The sequence below is a fragment of the Astatotilapia calliptera genome, chromosome 15 (genome assembly GCF_964374335.1).
Source record: "Astatotilapia calliptera chromosome 15, fAstCal68.1, whole genome shotgun sequence".
Lineage (NCBI taxonomy): Eukaryota > Metazoa > Chordata > Actinopteri > Cichliformes > Cichlidae > Astatotilapia > Astatotilapia calliptera.
The window spans coordinates 1,905,742-1,923,113 of record NC_137436.1 but is presented as its reverse complement, the minus strand read 5'-3'; the positions used below and the strand labels follow the sequence as shown (position 1 = coordinate 1,923,113).

The 17,372-nt window shown below is 41.3% G+C and overlaps 1 long non-coding RNA gene across 1 annotated transcript; it reads left to right on the top strand.

Moving 5' to 3' along the window:
- The first annotated feature begins 1,021 nt into the window (after nt 1–1,021).
- Nucleotides 1,022–4,022, top strand: LOC145420592 (uncharacterized). The gene is made up of 2 exons (XR_013901917.1): nt 1,022–1,153; nt 1,265–4,022. It is a non-coding gene; the product is annotated as an uncharacterized LOC145420592 (long non-coding RNA).
- Nucleotides 4,023–17,372: the final 13,350 nt, after the last annotated feature.

Below are 17,372 nucleotides of genomic sequence, written 5' to 3'. Positions count from 1 at the left end.
AACAATAAGTCCAATACAAATATAAATGAACCTAAATTGATAATGATTAATGCATCGACACATGTAAAGCTATAAATTATTTCCTATTGCAACGTTATTGTCTTCTTCTTACTATAATGATGGCAGTGTGTAGAAAGTTTCCAGAAGCAGAACCCCGACAGAAATTTGCATAGTAAGAAATTAGAATAAAAAATATAGTATACATAAATAAGCAGTGAAATATACTCATTAATGAGATGCAGCAGCTAAATGTCTATTGCACAGTTCTTATTTAGTGTTTGAATTGTGCACCATTGCTTAGTATGTCTGTATGTGTGTCTGTATGTATCCTAACTGCTCCTGAACGTGTGGGCCAACAGAATCAAACAGATTGCACCAACATTGTCAGACATGTAGAGATTAACATCTGTATGTTATGTCAGATTTTTCCTTTAGTTTTTCCTTTATATTCGATGTTGGGTAAGTACCTTAAGATAATTTAATGATCACCAAAATTAACATTCCTAACATTAGTACAGTCACAGAGCCACGGTGTCATGGGAATAGTTAAGCGGTGCCGTTTCAGATAAAGCTCAAAATGAAAAAGTGTAATGCAAATGCAAATTACAACTTGAGATTCAGTTTGTGCTCATGTATGTATGAGTTCTGTTGTCAGACACAGTGCTGCTTACGGGAATCAAAATGTGTTGCTTATGATGGCTGCTAGCACAAAAGTCAACAGAGGATTTTATATTGCAGTTTGGAGGTGCGCTTGAGGCTGAAGCTGTGCCTTGGCTGTACCTGTCTACCACAGATTTGATAAAAGATATTGTCTCCTTCCCCAATCATCTCATTGGATGAGTGCACTTTGAAGCAGCTGACCACATTGGGACAAAAAAGTGAGCTACTAATTTCTCTGCTAATATCAGGAAGCCTAGTTAGCATGCTGCATCCACTGACTGGACACAGTGCACATGTCTATATCTCTTCATTTACCTTCTTAGACGAGCTGTTAGCACAAATAATGCAGAGCAACCCACATTATTTGAGCGATAACTGCATTAAAAAGGATTCGAGAGCACCAACGTGATCGAGCTTTCCAGGTCAGCAGAGGTTAAGCCTGGCAGACTGCTGCACCTGTGGACTGATTCAGGCTCTTTTCAGGGTTTAGCAGGTGAGTTCGAGAACGATTTAGTCTGTGTGCAGTCGTACTGAGGGGGCTAGAAGCCAAACCTGTACTTGTGCTTCAAAAACACAGCTAACACTTTTGTTTCTTCTGCTTCAGGTTGAACATTTAAACATGAGTCTTGACATTTTTTGCCAAGTGACTACAAGAGGAACTGCTTTTGCATTTTGCCTTAGCTTAGCTTAGTTTTTCAGCCCCAGAAGTCGTCGTTTGAAATGAACACTGTTGGTTTTTAACGGCATGTCATGAGTGGACTGTTTTAACCCAAACTCTAACACTGCCAAGCAAACAGCTCGGAAATGCAGCAAAGCAAAATTATGTGTGAAAACGAAGCTTCTATGGGACATCAGCTGTCAAGCCTCCTTACGTGAACTTTCCAGCTCTCTTTGAAACACGAGCGTCGCTTTTGGCGATCGATATTGCCGCAGCCAGCGCGTCACAGCACTAACGCCAAAGGACACATTGTGCGTATCTCAGAGACGCCAGAGGCTTTGACAAAATGGCAGCATTTGACACGATGGGAATGAGAGCGGGTTGCATGTGTTTCGTCCTCAGCCTCCTGTCTGCCTGTGCCTGCAGGCTATCGTGGCTCATCCAAACAACAGCGAGGCAGAGGAGCCAACTTTTTTTCTTCCTTTGCATCACCTTCAAAATCCTGCCTGACAACCCCCTCAGCACCACTCCTCCTGCCTCAAAGAGCCTTGTGCAATTACTAATTCTCATATGACTCCATTCAGCAGTGTTCACACATGTTGTTTAGGTAAAAAAACAATCTTATAGCAGGGCAAGATCTTGGCTCTTGCACTGTATCCACTTTGAGAAAACTTACAGGACCGATTTCAGCAGCTTGTGGCCACAGGGCGTTTTAAATAATGCAGGCCTGTTGATGGAAAGTTTGTTTAGGGCATTTTTACATTGAACAAATATTGCAAAGCATCCACATCTCCAGGAAAAGCACATCATTCCCAGTTTTCATTAGCAGATTAGGCCCAATTTCAAAACTGGCTGTTAATCACTTCTCTAAGTCATCAAACATGACGCTCGCTTAATTGTTTTATTTGTTTGATTGTCTTTTAATTGCTTTAAACCATTTTTAATTGGTTCATTCGCAAATTGTTCTAATCAATAGTTTATCCCAATGTCTGCTGTGCTTAAATGTGCAATATAATAAAGGACTCGAGTTAATATGCAGCAAAAGGCCACCAAGATCAGGAAAAAGCAGAAAATCCATTTCAGCTACTTGATACTTTTGCACTTATGTAATTATTAAAACATTATCTGAACTGTATGATTATTTTACAAGCTGAATGCTAAAAGTTGAGCAATGTGCCCCAGGCAAAGACGTCATGCTACCCAGTCCTTTAAAAGTTATAAAGTCGTTTTTAGTGAAATCTTTTTGAATTTAATTCATGAGAACCACAGATTTGTTTTATCTCCCCTGTAAGTCAAACTTCCAGCTGATCGCGGCAGCATCTGTAGATCCAGGTCTGATAAAGAAGTCACAGCAGCCTGCTTAACATATGTTAACTCATGGTTACATGATCCGAGATGATCCAGCCGCCGAGGTGAGCCAACAACATCGTCAAACCAGGAAGAGTCGCACCTTCGGGCGCAGAGGCTCGCATTCAATTGCCACTTCCTCTGTAGTTCCATCTCCGATCAGCTTTAATAACTGGCAAAGTGTGAGTTTTGAAGTGCCAAGGCTCAGGTGAGCTGATCCTGGACCAGTGCTCGCGGCGGTGGCTCTATAATGAGGCGCGGTGGGAAGTGAGTGATGAGGAGTTTCCATGGTGAAGGGCCCCGCTGAGGTTACAGAAGCAACAAACGGTTGGTAATCAAGAAGTACAGCCAGAGGCGGTGTCATGCTCACTGGATTGCTCAATCTCCTCACATTATCTTCTCATAACGCAGCTCCACCTCTCTGCTCAGACGCTGCTTTGCAGCACGCGAGGGAGCCGTGGAAAACAGGCTTAGGGAGTCGCCGCCTCGTCAACTCTTTTCTTTAAAAAATCAACGTGTCTGCAGCGTTCGCAAGGAACAAATAGTCTGTTAACTTTTGATAGTGTTAGTGTTGTTATCAGATTTGATTTTTATTTCTCATAATTACAAACACCCACATTTTTCGATAAAGGCTGCAGCTCTTCTAATGGCATGAACTATGCTTTTTTTTAATAACCAACCTGCAGCTTAAATATCAGCGAGAGAGAACATGTGTTTTTTAACTTTTTAAAACCTTTTTATGTTTCTGTTTTCAAAAGTCCTAGAATAACATGCAAAAACATATTTCATCCACCTTGGATGTGAACATGACTGGATCTTGAACATGTGGAAGCACGTCCTTTCGTTGAGTTATTGTGGTTTAACAATGCAAATAGGTTAATGCTCACTTGTAGCACTCCTAAATTATTAAACGTCTCATAATATTAATAAAAATCTGCTGATCGATTGTGGTCCACGTGAAAAGTCACCGAACAATGATTTGTGCATCATAAACTGTTCAATAAACCACATTTTTAAGTTTGAGAGATATTTACAGACAGTGAAGTTAAGATAAACCCTGGAAATATCATCATTGCTTTGGTGTTTTTGGCTTGAGTCGTTGGTCTCACCACTTTCATATATTTTCTGGTGGCATGCCAAATGATTCTGATAAAACACACTGTGAAGCCCACCAGCTAAGAAAGGCAGATAAAAGATGAAGCTGAAAATGGGCTTGTGAATAAAGCCAACATTGAGCTGCTGGGAGCCAAATATTTCCTTCAGGAGTTGGTGGAGACCAAAACTGAGCAAAAGGAACAATTATACCCCATAGAACGATAGTTTCATAAGAAAATAATATATAAAGCTTGTGTTTATGGTTTGCTGCTCTATAAACGATGAGGCCCAGCAAGGCGCTAACTACTTAACTAGTTTTTATAAGTTGGCATGATGTATCCACTGTTTTGCACACAGAGTTATATTTGTTAGAGGGAAGTGAAAAGTCCTTTTTGTGCCGTGTACGCCCACAGCAAGAATGAGTGCAGTATGCATATGTGGCTGACAGTTTCAACATATCCAATACGGGAACAGTGCCACAAAAAAAAAACCCCGAGAAAGAAGAACCCATCTTTCCAGACTTGCCTTTGAACTGTAGTCTCACCAAGAACTCAAATGGTCTGTCCATTCTTTTAAACCACAATCAATTGGTGCTGAAAAGCCTGGAAAGTGTTCAATGCGAAATGTATTTTTGTGTTATTTTTATTCAGCCGAGTCCTCTTGATCTCGGCTTCAAACCGCCACATTTCTCCTCGGGGAGCTTACAATGACTCACATTCAGGCCAGGAAACCAGGAGCGATTGAGCAGTTTCAATCACACGCATGAAGACTTTTTTTAAAAGAAAAAAACAAGATCAATCAATAGCTACCTCTCAAAGTTAACTCACAAAATTTACTTTAATCGAAGCCGTCAGTCAGCCCGAGACGCTAAGTAACCATCTCTGTTGCTCATCGGTGCTTGAATGCCAATGACCTGAAATCACTGACTTCAAACGAGCTGGAAGATAAACCTATAAAGCTAAAGACTGTCTTTGTGTCCTGAGAATGGCTCGTGCTCCACATTTCTCTGACCTAATTTTCCTTTTTCACAGTCAATAACTAAACTGTGCTACTGCATCAAAATGAACAGATTTTAATTTAATGACTATGGGAGAGAAAAATCCTCCACTAGCATCTACTGCAGGAAAAAGACCAGGGTCTACAGTTTTAGTCAGAGGTCCAATAGCACCTGTGCTTTACGGGTTACAAAATGTAGGTAATATGTCCATAGAGGCATCGTGATTTCCCCCAATGCTAAACCAAACGACACCATATGAAGATAGCTAACATTTTTGTAATTGGGTCATTAGGTTATACTGGAGAAGCCAAAGGTTTCCCATTGGCTAATTAAAGCCACCACTAAAATCTCAGGACTTTACTGAAATAAGTGAGTAACCAGGCAAAATGCAAACTGGTAGAGCTCCATTTGGTAAAGGTCAGGGCAGGTTTGGGTAAAGAATCGTTGTTATTGCATTACCCTGGAGTGCTTCAAATGCAGGCCACGTTGTACCAGACACAAATAATTGGATGTTGAGTTTACAATTTTATACCCTTTTTATATATAAAAGAATCACGAAATAGTGAAGATGACATGAAAAGACTAAGATTCCAAGAGATGTGAGAAACTGTTGTTTCTTTCGTCCATCGGAGATGTAGCATTGCTACTATCCGTCAAAGATTTTGGTAAACTAACACTTGTGATGGCAAACAGGTTTTCTGTTTGATTGTCGTCTTATTAGGAAGCTCTGGAAAGCAGTTAAAACTCAGCTCCAGAGCTTTCTGCTAGCACATGAAAGCACCGATCTGCAGACACGCAGGCAGAAACCAGCTGTCATTTTTCTTCTTTCATTCATTTTCCTAACAGACTTCGTCCAGGGCTTAATGCATTGTTTCTCTAATCCTCGTAAGTGTGTTATGAAATCCAGCTTGAGCTCTTTTATTCTAGAGTGTCCTGCACAAAAAATGGAGCCAGAAGCATACATCAAGTCCACCGTTTTTGAATTTCTCCCAGTGACGGATACGTCTTGGAAAACAGATGTGAGCTGGTAGCCAAAAACAGAATGGCTTCCCAGCACCGGGACCTATACATCATTGTAAATAATTCACAGAAGTAAAGCTAGCTTCCCGGGGCCAGCGTACACCCAAGCCAACATGTGCTCCATCTTGCTCACTGGGAAATTCTCCAGCGGCACAACATTGACCCAGGGCAGCCATCTTGGGGACACGTTCCAACAGGAGAACATTACTCCTCGCCCTACAAATGTAGTTTTTATTAGGTGCCAAGAGTGACAAGCAAATCGGATTGTCTACTTTTCTTGTTCCTTATCTTGTGTAAATTTCAAAGTGTCACTTCACTGAAAAGTTTAGATTACTTTGGTGTCCACGTCACGGTAAATCCACTTTGGTCAACATCTACAGTGGCTTGGACAGAGTTGTAGCCTGAAAACACACTGAGATGGAACAAGTGGAACAAATGCTCTTTTCCCCATGTGTGAAAAATCACATATTCGGCTAAGAAGCTGACGAGGAGAAATGATACGCGCAGTGTAAAAGGAACATTTTGCTTCACAATTAAAACGAGCCATGACTGAGCTTTGGATGAAAAACTCTGATGCATGCATTTTCTTTAATTATAACAATTCTGGATTCATGTTTTACAGTATTTTATCCCTACAGGGTCCAACTGTTATTACAGACACGGCCGCAGCCAATCCGCTGCTTCATGCGCCTCTACGAGCGGTAACATCTATCTCGCAAACCTCCAACCTGGAGGGAAAGGGTGTTGGGAAAGGCTTAAAAACACATTGATGTTGAATAAACAACAATATTAGATCGTTTGTCTTTAGGCTACAGACAGCGAATACAGGCTCTCCTGCAAACCTGAATTTCCAGACGGTGTTTCAAACGTCCACAGGAGAAGAACCAGGAAGTTGTAGTTGCACTTTTCATTTCAGCTGTTGTTTCAAACTTTGAAAGATAATCATAAAAATACCTGAACCCCAGTCGTATACCATGAAAATAATGTATTCAATATTGTATTTTACACACTTTATTATTTAGACGATGACATATTTAATCGTTTTCTTGTGTTTCCCAGCGTTCTGTCATCTCATTTTACTGTGTGCTTCCCCTCTATGGCATAAAATAGATCTATACAATGGCAATGCAGAGAGAGAGAGTGAAAGAGCACAGAGGTGGGACTGCATGTGAGCTGGCCCTTATTGGTAAGGCGAGACATTTTTTCCATTCGCATTACCGCGAGGAGAGAGGCGCCGCGGGGGACTGTTTTGGGGACACATCCTCAGCCGAGGAATCATTTTTAATTCAGGTGCCCTAACTTATTTTATCAGCTCTCAGGACTGCTGCTGAGTAAACACTTTTAAAATTGAAGGTGAGAAAGCCCCTCTGGTTTTGGACATAAAAAATGCATCAGCTGTGTGAATGTAGAACAGTATATCATTCCTGAAAACACTGCAGCTTCCAGTTCAGCGCGCTACACCTTTCGCCATTTCTCCGATGCCGTAAACCTGCTTCAGTGCGCTTTGATAGTGCATCAGGTTTAAGATTGGGAGCTTTTGCATGCATAAAGAACGATACCGGTGCATTTTCTGCGAGCTTACGATGCTACCTGTTACCTGAAATAACATGTGAATCCCTTTGCAGCTGATTTGAGCCTTTTCACAGATATAACTGCTGGGCTCCTATTGATTTTTCAAATAGCTACCTGCGCTGTGGCCTTGCACCGAAGCCCGCACGCTGTTTGAATGATGACACTCTTAATACATCAACATGCCCATCTGAGACGAGCTGATGCCGGCCTGCTCAGCCGTGTAATGGCACCTTTTGTGTTTCAGTCGAAGCAGGCAGACTGATCTGTGACACGTGTAGGGGAAAGATGTCAAACAGTTCTGTGCTGAATCACAAAGACACACGTCTCTGTTTAATAAATGTGTTTGTGGGTTTGGCTGACGTCAGGGAGAGTCGGCGCGTGTGGGCGATCAACCCGTCGAAACCTGCAGCTCCTTCAGTCTGCCACCGCAACTCGTTGTGCGATTCAAGTCGTCTGACACTGAGCTAGTTGTGATGTAGCCACAAGCATCCAGTTTCTCAGGTTTGAGAACGTTTGATGCCTTGATGCAGGAGGTTGATTATCAGAGTGTTGCTAAAGAAGCTGGGATTTATGGATATCATTTTGGACTTAAAACCTTCATCTCCTCCTCTCTCGAGTTGATTAACTGTACTCAAACTTCCCAGTGCTGACAATTAACCTTATGTCAGGCTGCTTTCCTGAAATATCCGTGGCCCATAGTTAAATCGACCAGACCTGAGGCTTCCTGCCTCCTCTAGCTGGGCTCTAAGCTGACTTTCAGCTGACACATCAACGCACTGCTGATCCATGGCAGTGATAACTTTTAGCTGTTGTGACACGGGGGACCGAGATTGTTTTGTGTGCGTAGGTGTGAGGGCCAGTCGGTCATTGGAGCTGGGAGGATTTATCACCGCATGCCTGCTATTGATTTATACTGAAGCACTTGTCAAACCATCCCCCAGCCCTGCACCACCAAGCCTACGGCCTCGTGTGCTTGATTTCTCTCTGAGTGGTATCAGCTCCAGAGGAGCAGCTAATCCCTCGTGCTAATAAACTGTAACCTTCCCTTGATATAAAACATTGATTGTTCGCATGTACAGACTGTGTACAGTTGCAGTAGTTTTTGTACTTAGCTCTCTTCTTTTTTCAATACTAAAATAGGATTGTAGGATTGTCTCCAAGCTTCACAGCTACAGTAAATAAATAAAAGTGTTTTTATTTCTCACAGCAAGTCAAGTTGAACCTATTTGTAAAGCTCACTGTCACATACAGTATCTCACTGCCTTCCCTGTTTTTGACTCAGCCGAAAAACATTTGTAATAAAACAGAAAATAACCTTAAAAACCCAAACACATAAATTTAAAACCGAACAGCTCAAGAGGAGGGCTGACAGTGGAGCAGACACTGCAAGAAAAATGACAAAACTCCTACAAACATGCAGATCTCGTGTGTCAAAGCTGCACAGTTTCTCTTTTTTATACTAGTAATATTTTAATATGACAAAATGTGCAAAAAGGCTGGAGCCAAACAGAAGTTTTATATATATCATGATTTCACCAACATTCATTTCAAGTAAATGAGTCTGACTTTACCTTCGTGGTGCTTTATGAATAAAATTGCTTTTTAAAGTAACTAATAAATTGTATAAGAAGACATAAAACAGGTTTGTAATAATCTAATGTTAATGTGACTTAACATAGTATAAATGAAACCTCACTGCATGAGTCACACCAGAGCTCACATTTTGGGTTAACCTGCATTGCTTTGATATAGTGCATTACAAAGAAATCCTATTATTTAACTATGAAATCTACAGAAGCTTGTAAAAATGGACCCCGACAATATATATGTACTTGTGCACATACACGAGCAATAAATCATATAAAAACCTACTGACATTCATCGTCCTGTAATTCAGTTCAATTCATATTTATGGTTTGTTGATAATCTTTAAAGTAAATTCTTTTTGAAAATCACTGAAAAAAGAGAGAAAAGGGCTGTTTTATAATAAAGGTGATGCAAAATCGTAATTTTGCATCTGGATCCAAAATGAAGCCCAGTCCAAAGATACTGTAGTTGTATATTAACAATGTGCAGATGCCATCAGTGGTCCAACATGTATCCCAGTGTGCTTGGTTCAAATCTTGTTTGTTGGCATGGCATCTGTCTTGGCAACAGTTTCTACAGTCATCTGTAAAATGCAAACAAATATAAGGGTCCAGAAAAGATGTTGGTTAAATTACAAAACAAATCAGGCAAAACAAAAGAAAATCCATACCATGACGTTCCTCGGCTGAAGGACATTAAAAATGCTAAGATGCTGCGATGGCGTGCAGGTGTGACAGACTGAAGATTCTGAGGGTGTGGATTTGTCAGCTGATGCCATACTGAGGAAAAAGCACTTGTGGGAAAACTTTATTTAATTTCATCCATTTCCTACCAATATGCTGCATCACCAGAAACAATGCTCACTGGTACTGTTGCCGTCAAATAATTAGCAACACCTGCCATTTGATTGCTCACACCTGTTGCTTGCCTGATGAGACAGTTGTACAGTGACAGTGCTGATTATGATTGTGTGGGCTCTCCGTCCACAGTGAGGCATTCTTCTGAAATTCCATTGTGTCCAAGTCATTTAGCTAACCTGTCTCTTCTGCTAACTCTGACCCTGAAGTCGATATTTTCATTTGTCATGCCCAATAAATGTGTCACATATTCAGAGGCTGAGTGGCCAGCTGTCTGTGACCCTCTCTGCTATCACGCAGAGGCCAGTGCATCTCATTTGTCCCGTCTGATAAAACCCTGTAAATGTTCTTATACATCAGTGAGGCCAGAGCGAGGACACGGTGGCTGCGGTCGAACAGATCTTTTTACTTTGAAATGTTTGTTACTGAGTGAAGAAGCAGAAGATGATGGTCAGAATTTTACGTGGAAGAACATTAATCTGAATTTAACCCCCACTACATCTTTACCTCTAAGAAACTTCACTGCAGGCGAAAGCGCATCAAATCTGATTTTTCTGACCCTCTGCGACCCATCTATCCGATCATGCTATGACAGTGTGAACGGCACAAATCCGATATTTTCAAATCCGATCTGGGTCACTTTCTTATGTGGTACTGAATCCGATACATATCCGATGTTTCAGAAAGCGACTGCTGTTTGAACGGTCATGTCGCATTAAATCCGTCTTTTACGTCACTGACACAAGACAGACGCCAATTATCAGCGTCGGAGAAGACATCGCGAACGCTTCCTGGCCCTCCAGTGTAGATGTCAGTGAAACTGTTGGGAAGACAACGTTGGAGAAATGTGAACATTTTATTTGTTCTGTATAATCTGCAGATTCTGACAGAAATCTGCAGCTATCCTTTGAAGCACCGCTCCTCTCTTAAACAGCAATAAGGATCATTATTAGGTTATTTACATTATTATGTAAATAACAAAATAACTTAAAGCAAAAACTGGGAAACGTGAAGTCCGAAGTCTTTATATTAAGGCCATCAGTCAAACATACTGTTGCTCTGGGTCTAAACAGAGCGCGTTGTGTGTGACGTCTTCCTTTGTGCATGCGCCGCTTTGAGCGTTCACACTAGAGCGCGTTTGCTGTCGCATTTTATTTGTAGTGTGAACGAGCAGACAAAAAAATGGGAATTTATCATTAAGACCTGCAGAGTGAACGTAGCCTTAGACACATCTCTTTACCTGTCAATTCAGCTTTCTTTTTAATACCACTTATTTTTCCACAGTCCCTGTCCTACCTTTTTTTTTTTTTTATGTGCGTTGCTGTCAAAAATGTCTTTATGAATTTATGAGACATGTGATTCATTACATTTTGGTTTCATGTACATTTTACACAGTTGGAGAGCTTTGAACATACTGACACTTGCACAGTCTTACGGACCACTCGGAGCTTTTTGAACTGACCCACTGTTTCCTGTTTCGTTGTACGATTGCACCAGGTATGACTGTGCAACGACAGCAATGAGTTATCTCTCTCTGTGCATGTCTTTGGAGTGTGCGAGACAACAGGGCACCAACAAGCCCACCAGACACACGACACAGATATCTGATATCAATATCGAACCTCTGAGGTGAAGTTTTTAGATAGTCGGCAACGTCTCCCTCTCTTCATTCTTATAACACAGACCATCAGGATCTGGCCGACTTCATACTGACACACACCTCCCAGCTGAAAACAAGGCCCAACAGGCCCGACATCCATCCTCCAGCCTTTGGTCTGCTGCCTGCCAAGGACCAAAGCTTTGTTAAGTCACCTGTCAGATGAAATTACTCCGATGCTAGTTGCCCGGTGAGGTGACGGCAGGGATCCCGGGCCGTGCAGGCGCCGTGGCTCCACATGGACCCACGGCGTGTTGCGGAAACGCCAGGGGAGGGAGGGGGGGTTTGCAGAGCACATGGACGCATGCTGTTGGGTCTCGCGGAGACACTTACACAGATCCACTCTCGCCCTCACGTTATGGCCATAATCCAGAATGACACTTTAAAAAGAACACACTGGCTTCATTAGTGTGCTGACAATGCAGCACTATGGCCTGTTAATGGTGAGCTCTCATAGGCTTGGCAGTGAGGAAAAGAACTTTAATCAGTGTCTCACAGGTACTGCAGTTGCCAGGGATACTACACTAAAGAAAGCATACAAAAGGACTAATGGTGTCCTGTTGCGCTCGTTGGCTTCTGGAGTCCGTTTTAGTTCCAACATTCAGATTTATGGATTCAAGAGCTGCAAAAGAAACGAGAAACACTACAACTCGCACTGGAAATGATGCACGCAGATACACTGCCGTGAGGTCATTTTTAAATACAATTATGTCACATATAATATAATAATTACCTGGTTGGTGAGTAAACGTTCTTGCCAACAGTTCTGTCTTCGATTTACTGCAATGTGCATTTCTTCACTTCAGTCCAAACCTCATTAAATGTATTTATATTTAATAAAACAGGGACGTATTTAATAAATAATGTTTGTTCTCATTTATTTCAATTTCTCGCCGTCATGGTAGCGCGGTGACTAATAATGGGATGTGGGAGTGGACAGCACATTAATGTTTACCTGAACAGAATGTGAGAAGCAGAAGTAATTAGTTGTGTAACTAACGATGTCAGTTATTTGCGCCGTTAATTAAGAGCGGTGGATGATGCATTCAAATCCCTCATCTAGCTAAAAGTGTCATTACGGCCATGTGAAAATATGTTTAAATAAAAATGTCAAGTAAAACCACGTCAGCTGTTCAAAACTAAAAGTACTCGAGTACTTGGGTAGTTTCCAAGTCGAGGTCCAGCATTCTTCTCCTGACAAAAGAAGACATTAGCCGGACAAAAGTTCACTCTGAAATGTTTTCTGCTGCAGGATGTAAAAATAAAATAATAATAAACAAATTATTTAATTAAAGGCCCAAACTGAATAAATTCCATGTAAAACAGGAGGCAAACCAACTAAATGAACCTTCCAGAGAGGACAAACCAAATCCCACAAAACAAAATACACATAAAATACAAAACATTAATTCAGTAAGTAGAAAAATATCAAAATCTATTTCAAAAAGGGCTGCAGCCTTTCCAGTATTATGTTTGTCCTTTGGTATGTCTATTGTCTAATCCAGTGATTAATATTTAGTTTTCTTTCTTCTTCTTTTTTGGCATTTAAAAGACAGATGTTCATTAAAGTGTGTTTATTCTTTCTTATAATTGTGTTCTTTGGGATCAAAGCCAAATGGAAATTGCTTTGAGTCTAATGAAACTTTTTTTTGGACAATAATCTTCTCCAAAAGGTTTTTTATGTCTCTGCCAGATACAGTGAAACAGCAGTCCTTTAGCCTGCGTTTGGTACATATGTTTGTTATTGATAGTACAAGAACCCAGCGTGGCAGGTTATAGATTGTCAGATTAACTATTTATGGGGCAGGCTGATTTCCAGTCCTGTGACTCTTTGCTCTCTGCACATAATGTGATGTTACTACTAAACAGGAGGTAAACATCCTTGGAAACGATATGCAGATCCATCCAGGGCAGATAAACCTGGAATGCAAAACATGCAAAATGAGAGATTCTCAAAGTTTTGGTCGAGTTAATGATCAATAATCAAAAAAGCTGATTTTGTGATTTATTTACATGCACATGATTCAGACGTGTCACATTTCTAAAAGATCACAGAACTTCTTTAGGTGATGTAACAACATCATCGCTCATCAATCAGTTGTTCATCACTGTCTGAAGTTTCATTTCACTCCTGCACTAGTTTGTTTCATTTGTTCCCTCCAGCTGTGCACCTCTGGGCTCACCATTAAATAAAGGTGCTTCATTCTTGTATTCATTATAAAATCCAATCCATACTGGCTATAAAATCCAAACTCACTATGCTGAGCAGCTTGTTTTTGTCATGACATCTTCATCGTCGTGACTGCCTGGTTCAAGATAATGAAATTGCTTCTTTGAGAGAACACATAGTCTTCAAGGGGTAGCTTGACATTCCTTCCTTCCTTGCATCCATCATCTAGCATTCGACCATGTAAAGAACGCAAAATCATTTTGCATGTGTGCGTTACCACTTTTTTTTTCCATGTTGCATCCAGAATTTAAATAGGGTTCAAGTTTTAAATGCACGAGTTCTTTTCATTTAAGGAAAACACTGGAATAAAATCGAGTTTGTAGCTGCTCGAGATTCCATTTAATCAGCTTCTAAAACGAAGGTGCTGAACCTTGGATTCTCATCTCGACCTTTTCTGAGATAGAAATGATCTTTTATTGGATGTTGATGATGTTAGCTGTCTGGGGGCCAGAGAGAAAGAGCGGGGGAGGCTGTGAGGTGAAAGTAAAGCACAGAGAAAATGAGAAAAATTAAAATGAGGAAGGACAAAATGAAGAGTATTAAAAGAGAGAGAGAGAGGGGGTATGAGTAGATGAATAACCATCTGTAATCACTGCAGATATGTGCTGTAGCTGTAAGGCCAACAGTGCTTCTTTGTCCTTGCCTGGACTTGTGTCTTTCAAAATGAGAGATGTAACCTCATCCAGGGATGTCTGGAATTAGTCAGCACTTATTTTCCATTCAGACTGCTGCCCATATTGCTGATGGCTGCTTCAGAAGCAAGCACAGAGTAATTGGGGACTTCATTCGCTCATAAACAGCGGGGTTTGGCGGGGGGTGCTGGGGGTAATTTGGTGGGGGTAATTTCATTATTGGCGTTGCCTCTTTGTGAACTCTGTCACTGATCAGCGTTTGGATGGAGAGAGTTTTATGAAGGAAAATAACACTTCTGCACATATTCATAAATCTTCACCTAATTAAAGATCAGTTACGTTTGCAGGTCCGAAGCATGTCATGCACGAGAAACAAGCTTTTTGCTGTAAAAATGACATAAATTTAGACCTCCTGTATATGTTTTTTCCTTTAAATATAAAACATGTAGCAGATGGTTTCTGAGCCATCTGCTACATTCTTGATTTAGAAAATAATATTAAAGATGTTGGAGTAACAGATTTCATTTAGTGGCTGTGGTTAGTGTTGTTGTTTAAGTGGTTTTGCAACTTGGTGTGTGTTGAAAATGATTTGTCATTTTGCACTCTATTCTTCAGGCAATATGCTAAAACCATCTGCTCACAGTATAGAACAATGGGAAGTCTATTTATAGCAGCTGAATGTGCTGTTTTCACGGCAGCGTGGTGGTGTAGTGGTTAGCTGAAGCAAGAAGGTTGTGGGTTTGAATCCACCCGAGTGGAGCATGTTCTCCCTGTGCCTGTGTTGCTTCTCTCTGGTTGCTGTGCTTGTACTGGAGATTCTAAATTGGCCATAGGTGTGACTTGGAGCCTGAACAGTCTGACTTTCTGTATTAGTCCTGCAGTAGACTGGTGGCCTCTCGCCCTGTGACATATTTTGCATTTGCTGAACAGGCAGTCAGACATGCTGGGTAGAAAACTGCATGAACACCATAAGGCAGGGTCTCAAGCTCCAGGCCTCGAGGGCCGCTGTCCTGAAACTTTTCCATGTGTCCCTGTTGCAGCACACCTGAATAAAATTAGTATCCGATTGTTCAGTCTGACGTCACTAGCCGTGTCTGGGTCTAAACTCCGCTGCAGGTCCATATATCAAACGATCACTATGGGATTACTGAGAGTTGAAAAACTGTCTAAAGTCTTTCATCTTTAATAAAATGATCAGCGTTCTGCTCTACCAGGTGTAACAATTGAGTTTAACATCCAGGCATCCATGAAAACGGAATTTATGACAGTTAGCAGGAAGTTAGCTCGCTAGCTTCTATCTAAATACAATATAGCATGTCCTGACTGCGGGGTTTTGGAAACAAATTAAAACGTACAGCTCTGCTATCACTTCCAACATAAATGAAGACAGAAAACTAAACAGCAGTGACGTTTGTAGGGTTACTGAAGTTGGGCTAGCTGGTATATAATGATGTGCTACGTGACCGCTAGCTAAAACAGCTATGTTAGCATAATATAAACAAGCTAACTTTTTTTCCACTCGATAAAAGTTACCGTGAGTGTTCTCGGTGGTCAGGAACAAATGTAATCGCATGGCAGGATGCTGTAAAAGGACCAAACTTCAGACAAAAACTCTGGTATTTTGTAAATATAATAATAAACGTGAAGTCATGGTGTAATCGTGTAACTTTATTAGCAGCGTCCTCCTGAAACGCACCAACAACATCGAGAGTAGCATCCTCTTCTCTGCCCCTTAATGCTCTCTGGTCGCTATGGTAACGTGCAACAGTTCTTTCAAAATAAAACACAAACTACAACACGAGAAAAAACCCGGGGAAACCGAGTTAACACTAAAAGCCCTGAAAACCATAAATTTCACACCCGAGCCTCAACTCTCGCAGTCCGGCTGATCCAGGCTGTTTCTTCTTCACTCATCTTTCTCACTCTCCATGTTTTATGGATAATTACTAATCTCTCACTCCCTTCACCCCCAACCGGTCGCTGCAGATGTCCGCCCCTCCCTAAGCCTGGTCTTGCTTCCTGTTAAAAGGGAGGTTTTCCTTCCCACTGTCACCAAGTGGTTACTCTGTTGTCTGATTGTTGCAGTGTTCTCTGTTTTACTGAAAGGTTTTTACCTTACAACATAAATCTCCTTGAGGCAACGACCACTGTGATTTGGTGTTACATAAATAAAACTCAGTTGAAGTGAATGCACAGAAAGCCAGAAGGCAGCATGAAATGTGAGGAGTCAGACTGTGGGTGTGCTCCCTTTGTGTTTGTTTTTCCAACAGTCATGATATCGTGGACTGTGAATGTGTCACCCAGAGTGAGACTGCAGACACTGAGTTTTACTGTAATGTCCTGAGGCAGCTGAGGTAACACATTCAGTGGAAACAACCAGAACTGCTTGCCAGAAAGCCATCATGTGCCAACCCAGCATGCAGGTTTTTTTTGGTTCAGACCGACTTGACCTTTACTCCCCACCTGCCCCACTTGCCAGATTTGCTTCTGTGTAACTTAGTCCACATGCCAAAATCCAGTTGAAAGGTCAGCATTTTGACACACTGGAGGAGACCCAGCTCGTCACAGAAGCACAAGTACAAAGAGAGGTAACAGGTCTGCCATGAAACAGTCAAGAGACGATCTTTAATGGGAAATAACCCTCATTTAAACCAAGTCATGTCTTTAATGTCTGTTTTTAATCACATCTTTTGTATGAAAAGGGCAAATCTTTTACTACTGAACTTTTTGGGGAAAGAACTGCTGACCTGTGATCACGTAAACTGAATGATGTCAGCAGGGAGTGATAATGATGTTTTCAAACGTAAACTATTTTGTAGTACGCCGCTTTACTGAAGACAGTAAGACGGTCATTAAGGTGTATTAATATTTAAGAAAATATTATTTTAGCCTTTCATCGGACGTTCACAGTGCAGCTCAGGTACGTGGATGTGTCAAATATTTCAAAAAGGCCAGAGGGAAGCTGTCATTATTTACAAGAGGAGACGAGCACTTTCTCTACTGCACATCAGTGGACATGATCCATCAGAGGCTTCACTTCTAAAGCAATATGTAGGATGG